Consider the following 7,624-nt stretch of genomic DNA (forward strand, 5'->3'; position numbering starts at 1 on the left):
AAAAAAGAACTGAATTATTGATTATTTGCTTTTTATAGAGTGTAGAGCGAGTGTAAAACGTTTAGACTTGAGAGCAAGTTGTTCCTAAATTAGCTGTTTCCATCTTCCATGCTTTGTCTCAGGAAGCAGCATGGAGCTGCAGCCGCCGTCATGGAGCTGCAGCAGCCGTCATGGAGCTGCAGCAGCCGTCATGGAGCTACAGCAGCCGTCATGGAGCTGCAGCAGCCGTCATGGAGCTGCAGCAGCCGTCATGGAGCTGCAGCAGCCGTCATGGAGCTACAGCAGCCGTCATGGAGCTGCAGCAGCCGTCATGGAGCTGCAGCAGCCGTCATGGAGCTGCAGCAGCCGTCATGGAGCTGCAGCAGCCGTCATGGAGCTGCAGCAGCCGTCATGGAGCTGCAGCAGCCGTCATGGAGCTGCAGCAGCAGTCATGGAGCTGCAGCAGCCGTCATGGAGCTGCAGCAGCCGTCATGGAGCTGCAGCAGCAGTCATGGAGCTGCAGCAGCCGTCATGGCCGTCATGGAGCTGCAGCAGCCGTCATGGAGCTGCAGCAGCCGTCATGGAGCTGCAGCAGCCGTCATGGAGCTACAGCAGCCGTCATGGAGCTGCAGCAGCCTTCATGGAGCTGCAGCAGCCGTCATGGAGCTGCAGCAGCCGTCATGGAGCTGCAGCAGCCGTCATGGAGCTGCAGCAGCCGTCATGGAGCTGCAGCAGCCGTCATGGAGCTGCAGCAGCCGTCATGGAGCTGCAGCAGCAGTCATGGAGCTGCAGCAGCCGTCATGGCCGTCATGGAGCTGCAGCAGCCGTCATGGCCGTCATGGAGCTGCAGCAGCCGTCATGGAGCTGCAGCAGCCGTCATGGAGCTGCAGCAGCCGTCATGGAGCTGCAGCAGCAGCCGTCATGGAGCTGCAGCAGCCGTCATGGAGCTGCAGCAGCAGCCGTCATGGAGCTGCAGCAGCAGCCGTCATGGAGCTGCAGCAGCCGTCATGGAGCTGCAGCAGCAGCCGTCATGGAGCTGCAGCAGCCGTCCACTGGGACAGAACGAATGTCCTCCAGAGACGTCTGACGGTCACATGGTGGTGGGATCTGGAGGAGTCCAGGTTGTGAGGCACGGTGGTGACAGCATCATCTGTTTGACTAGAACAGGGTTCTGTTTTTCTGCAGGACGATGATCCCAAACAGACCCAGAATGGTTCTGGAGTGTATGAAGCGGGCCTGACCCGTTTCAGGTCTTCAGAGCGGGTGGTCCAACGTCAGCTGGAAGCGTTTGGACCTCTGAGACCCTGGTTCTGACCCAGGTTCCTGTTGGAACACCAGCTCCGGTCTGAGCTGGAGGACCTGGACCCAGGACTCCAGGACCTGGACCCAGAACTCCAGGACCTGGACCCAGGACTCCAGGACCTGGACCCAGGACTCCAGGACCTGGACCCAGGACTCCAGGACCTGGACCCAGGACTCCAGGACCTGGACCCAGGACTCCAGGACCTGGACCCAGTGAAGTGTTAAACTCACTCCTGATGAATCTTTATGAACTCAGACGTGTGAAGCTTCCAGCTGCTAATTTAAATCCCCGTCAGCAGAACCGTTGGGCCGTGAGCTCAGCGCCTCCCACACACTCACCAGAACCTCTTCCAGGAAGAGACCTGACTCATGCCGGCTGCAGACACAGGAAGTCTGACTGTTGCTTCATCACCTTTACCCCCAGCGCCACAGATGCTAATGATGCTGCTGTCCTAACAAACAGAGCCCAGACTGGAGCAGCACCTTTCCACTCAGGACTACCTGGGAATCCCAGGCTGGCTGATGGTTCTGATGGGGCCCGCTGAGTCCAAGCCTCTCACTGATGGGACACTCCTGCCACAATTCGCAGTCCCTCCAGGATTTAGTTTTTTTTTTTCTTTTTTGGAATAAAAATCCAAAGTTTTGACATCAGGGAACATTTCTCCAGCTGACTAGACTTTCAATGAGGGCCGGCTGGAGGAAATCCAGCGTTTGCACGTTGATGCGCTCCTTCCACATCAACGCGCTCCGGTTCATAACTCTGCAGCGCTCCATCAGTTCCAGGATGCTTTTAATCCAGACCAGAGATGATACACAAACGGGAGTTTTCATTTTTCTTTTTGCTTTAGTCATTTGTTCTCTCTGCGTAAAATTAAAAATGTCAGCACCATTTGGACTGAGATCTGTCAAAATGACAGATGGCCTTCAGATTTTTCGTCAAAGGCTAAAAATATCCTGCCTGAGAAAAGAAATTCTGCCTCCTGCAGGTGGGAGGTAGCAACGCTTTACAATAAACTCATAATTATGCATTAGCACAAAAGAATGCGCAGATCTGTTGATCCCGCGTTAATTTAAGCAACCAAGTACAGAAAACCTTCCCAGGGAGGCGACTGCAACGGGTCCGAGACAGAATCAGAGACCAGATACAGAACCAGTCGGTTCTGTTACGTCTAAAACCTTCAGCTGCTTTCATCCGTTTTCCTCCACGATGACCTCTGACCTCACCAGATTCATGGCTCTTTTGTCCCATAGAAACTACTTATGGGACAATCAGGGTTTGATTTCTGTTCTTTCCCACTCACCGTCAGTCACAGCAGTCTGGTTCTACTGACAGTTTCTATTTAAAGCCAAGTTGTTCCTTTCTGCTGTCTGCATGTGCTTGGTGAAGATGAGATATTTCTGCAGTCAATATCGTCTCCAGACTAGGGCTGAAACGATTCCTCAAGTGATTCGAGTTCCTCGATTATTAAAATTCCTCGAGGAAAATTGACCTGCCTCGAAGCTTCGTTAATTTATGTTGTATCATTTAGCGCCCCGTGTTTCAGCCGGAACATTATCTGCGTTGCGCGGAGCTCTGACTTCCGCCTCTGAGTTGTTGACGGAAGCCAAGCCAAGTTTATTTCTATAGCACTTTAAAACAGTTCCACTGACCAAAGTGCTGCACAGCCACAGAATTAAAACAAGTGAAATAAAAATTAAAAGCACACTAACACCAAAAATACAATCACTTAAAATGAAGACACACAATGCAATACAAGAACATACCGAAATATGCAGTCATAATAAATATCACAATAAGTAATCTAAAAAAAAACAATAAAAGTAACTAAAAGTAACAGCAGCTCAAACTGAATCAAAGGCCAGCCGAAAAAGGTGAGTCTTAAGAGCAGATTTAAAAATTGCCAGAGAAGTGGCCTGTTTTACCGACATTGGCAAAGAGTTCCAAAGTTTAGGAGCTGCCACAGCAAACGCCCTGTCCCCTCTGAGCTTCCTCAAAGTCCTCGGCACCTCCAGGTACAGGTGACTCGCTGATCTGAGAGCTCGGGAAGGGCAGTGTACATGTAGCAGCTCAGAAAGATAGGAGGGGGCAAGGCCATTTAAAGATTTAAAAACAAATAAAAGAATTTTAAAATGAACTCTAAAATGGACAGGTAACCAGTGCAGAGAGGATAAAATAGGGGTAACATGTTCTCTCTTCCGCGATCCAGTTAAAAGCCGTGCAGCAGCATTCTGGACCAGCTGAAGACGAGACAGAGAGGACTGGCTTACACCAATGTATAAGGAATTGCAATAATCCAACCGAGTTGTGATAAAGGCATGGATCACTACTTGAAAGTGCTCAGCTGATAAAATGTTCTTAATCTTTGCAAGCCGCCTCAAATGAAAGAAGCTCGATTTCACTACGGCACTGATTTGCCTGTCCAATTTAAAATTTTCATCCATTACGAATCCCAGGTTTGTGACAGAAGGCTTTACATATTGTGATAGCGGACCCACGTCCACTGGAGGAGACCTACCAGTGGTACCAGGGCCAAAAACAATCACTTCCGTCTTTCTTTCATTAAAATTCAAGAAGTTCAGAGCCATCCAAGTTTTAATTTCATCAATGCACTTCATTAAAATCCGCACAGAAATGACTCGATTTAGGGGCACATAGATCTGTGTGTCATCCGCATAGCAATGAAAAGCAATATTGTGTTTCCTAAATATTGACCCAAGAGGAAGTAAATATAAAGAAAACAAAAGAGGTCCAAGTATTGAGCCCTGCGGCACCCCACACAATAAAGGAGCAGGGGATGATCTAAAATCATCTAGGTTAACACAGAAAGACCTATCGGCCAGGTAAGACCGAAGCCACGCTAGGACAGTGCCTTTACATAATGCTCTAAACGAGAAATTAAAACATCATGATCCACAGCATCTGTAGCCAGAAGAATATCATGAAAAACCCTCAACAATGCAGATTCAGTACTGTGAAAAGTTTTAAAACCAGACTGAAAGGCCTCAAGAATATTGTTTTCGTCGAGGTAGGCTTTTAATTGGTTATAAACAACTTTCTCTAAGATTTTAGACATGAAAGGAAGCTTAGAAATAGGCCTGAAGTTGGATAACAAAGAAGGGTCTAGGCCAGGTTTTTTGATCAGTGGTTGAACTAATGCCTGTTTAAATAGTCTTGGAACCACACCAGTAGACAGGCTACTATTTATAAGAGCCAGAACAAAAGAGCCTAAGACAGGAAGAACCTCTTTCAGCCCTACACCAGACTTCAGCAGACATCTGGGAAGAGATCAGAGCTCTGCTCTCTCTGAACCTCGAACATTTCTGTCTTATTCAGATTTATCATCATCTGGTGATAAAACTGCTTCAGCTTCTGTGCAGCGAGCTGAAACAACATCATGAACATCAACACTGAAAGGTTTATTTTCCATCTCAAGCTGGATGAATGAAGTCCGGCTTCAATCCCACCCAGCACCATTCCCAGGACTTCACACAGGATTTCCCACATCAACAGGTTGGGATTGAAGGTAAATCCGGCCACCTCTGATGTGCCGACAGTTTTATCAGACAGGGGAGAGCTGACTTGGAACCAGCTTGTCTCCCACGGGTCTGCAGGCCTTCACAGACCAGTAAGTCGTCTCTACTGGCTGATTTGTTTTGAACAGAGTGAAACTCGTTCACATCAACCTCAGCTCTGCAGGTGAGCTTTAAATGTCACCGGTAGCAGCTCATCAGACGACTCCACATCTTTTGACACCTCATCTTGATCAACGGTGCAAACAGACCAGAGGGCCAAATTAGCTCCCAGTGGGGCTGAACGTTGAGGTAAATAAATGCTTCATGGCAGCAACTCCTCACAGCTGTCAGTTTGCTCTCAACAATTCCTGAAGAAAATTGTTGGTCCAGGGTCCAGGTCACATCAACCTTCCCTAAGAACTGTTCTCACTCCGGTTCCAGAATGCTACAGGGATGTTCCGGCCTCTGGTGGCCGACAGAGATGCTTCAGCTTTAGGAGGGCTGCAGGAACGCTCTGGATCCTGGAGGCTGAAGGGACGCTCCGGATCCAAGAGGATACGGGGACGCTCCGGATCCAAGAGGATACGGGAACGCTCCGGATCCAAGAGGATACGGGGACGCTCCGGATGCAAGAGGATACGGATCCAAGAGGATACGGGAACGCTCGGGATCCAAGAGGATACGGGAACGCTCCGGATCCAAGAGGATACGGGGACGCTCGGGATCCAAAAGGATACGGGAACGCTCCGGATCCAAGAGGATACGGGGACGCTTGGGATCCAAGAGGATACGGGGACACTCCGGATCCAAGAGGATACGGGGACGCTCCGGATCCAAGAGGATACGGGGACGCTCTGGATCCATGGAGCTACAGGGAAGCTCCGGATCCAAGAGGATACGGGGACGCTTGGGATCCAAGAGGATACGGGGACACTCCGGATCCAAGAGGATACGGGGACGCTCCGGATCCAAGAGGATACGGGGACGCTCTGGATCCATGGAGCTACAGGGACGCTCGGGATCCATGGAGCTACAGGGATGCTCGGGATCCATGGAGTTACAGGGACGCTCGGGATCCATGGAGTTACGGGGACGCTCGGGATCCAAGAGGATACGGGGACGCTCGGGATCCAAAAGGATACGGGGACGTTCCAGTTCCTGGACAATGCATCGCGGTCCGGCCTCGGCTCGTAGCTGATCCGCTTCAGTTTCAGGTTGGTCACAATGAGCAGCTACCTGGTGTGACGTTAATGCCACTTTAATTTACGGCCTGATTGTCTCCTGCTGGTTGATCAACAGGCTGTGACCTTCTGCCGGCTGTCAGCCTTAATGTGAGCAGACAAGTAGTCAAAGTTCACCATCTAAGCATCTCATTATTCAGCCTGAATGTCATTTATGAACCATCAACCTTAATGCTCATCAAGCATAAACGAGACCAACTGAACCCAACTGAACTCTTGTTGAAGCAGGAATTGGAGAATAAATCAAGGAAGTTCTTGATCAATAAAAGTCCAGGAGGGATCTGACCAGAACCGAGAGGAATGAGATCTTAATCACTCATTTCTAACCAACATGATGGAACATTTCTAAGACGTTTTAAAGGACCAGCGTTTGTGACTGACTGCCATCTAGTGGCCAAGGTGGAGAGTGCCCAGACGTGAAACTCGACTAGTTACATGTGAACAACAATAATGTGAAACAGAGAAAATAAAAATGGACGCAGACTTATGACAGAAAACCTAAAAAAAGTCTGAATTCTAATAAAGCTCAACCATTTCGGCCAGATACAAGCGGCAGAAATGGGTTTCCTCCGCTGGGTGTCTGGGCTCTCTCTTAAAGATAGGAAGAGAAGCTTGGTCATCCAGGAGGGACTCAGAGTAGAGCTGCTGCTCCTTCACGTCCAGAGGAGCCAGGTGGATCGGGCATGTGGTTGGGACTGACGCCTCTCTGGTGAGGAGTTCATGTCCCACCTGGAGGAGGCCCAGAGGAAGACCCAGGACACGCTGGACGGACGACGTTTCTCGGCTGGCCTGATTGATTGATTGACTGATCGATCGATCGATGGGCGGAGAAAACAAACAGCTGGAGAGGAGAGACTACTTCCTGTTTACAAACCTGCAGACTGAACGAGAGCCGATGGGTCAGTCTGAGTCTCTTCTCCAGTTCAATAAATTCACATGTATTCAGTAAACTGGAATAAATGTGAATTTAATTTAAAATGCAGACAGGAAATGAGTTCACTCCTGACCTTTAACCCCTGATGAGTTCATGGAAGAGTTATTTTGTTTATAAGTGTGTTTATATTGTTTGATGTGTAGAAAATGTTTGGACTGACTTTGTTTTCTAAAGTGCTGCTAACTCGGTACACCGGGGATTTTAAGTCATACAGGTTAAAATCACTCTTTAAAAATGGTTCGTTTTGTGGCGTCCCACATAGATTGGTAGATTTACATTATTTGAGAAAATATTGATGTGGAAATGATAAACTATTAAATACAGAGGGATCTCAAGAACAAATGAAATTAAAAATCACACTAAAATAGTTATGTAAAAATACAGCTTGAATGGAACTACTGAAGGCAAACAGGTTCATTTAAAGGATTTATGAAAAATGAAAATAAGATATTATTGGGATATGTTGAAACCAGTAATATAAAAAACACAACAAACGTCAAAGGATCCAGGAGGGTTCAGGATTTCCTGGGGCACCGGTGTGATGTCACTTCCTCTTACCTGAGTAGAGCTGAGTGCTGATGATGATCTGTGGTTCTGGTTCTGGTCAGTCCTCCTGAACGAACTCTTCATCATGGAACCAGTCATCAGTGGAGCA

The 7,624-nt window shown here is 48.5% G+C and overlaps 1 protein-coding gene across 1 annotated transcript in view; it reads right to left on the reverse strand.

Moving 5' to 3' along the window:
* The window catches only part of pthlha (parathyroid hormone-like hormone a), a 67,079-nt gene extending 59,455 nt beyond the window's left edge, over nt 1-7,624 (reverse strand). The window contains exon 1 of the mRNA XM_008401661.3: nt 7,528-7,624. The gene's annotated coding sequence lies outside the window, so the exon portion shown is untranslated. The remainder of the gene's footprint in view (nt 1-7,527) is intronic.

This window comes from Poecilia reticulata, chromosome 23 (assembly GCF_904066995.2).
Source record: "Poecilia reticulata chromosome 23, P_reticulata-male-v2, whole genome shotgun sequence".
Taxonomy (NCBI): domain Eukaryota; kingdom Metazoa; phylum Chordata; class Actinopteri; order Cyprinodontiformes; family Poeciliidae; genus Poecilia; species Poecilia reticulata.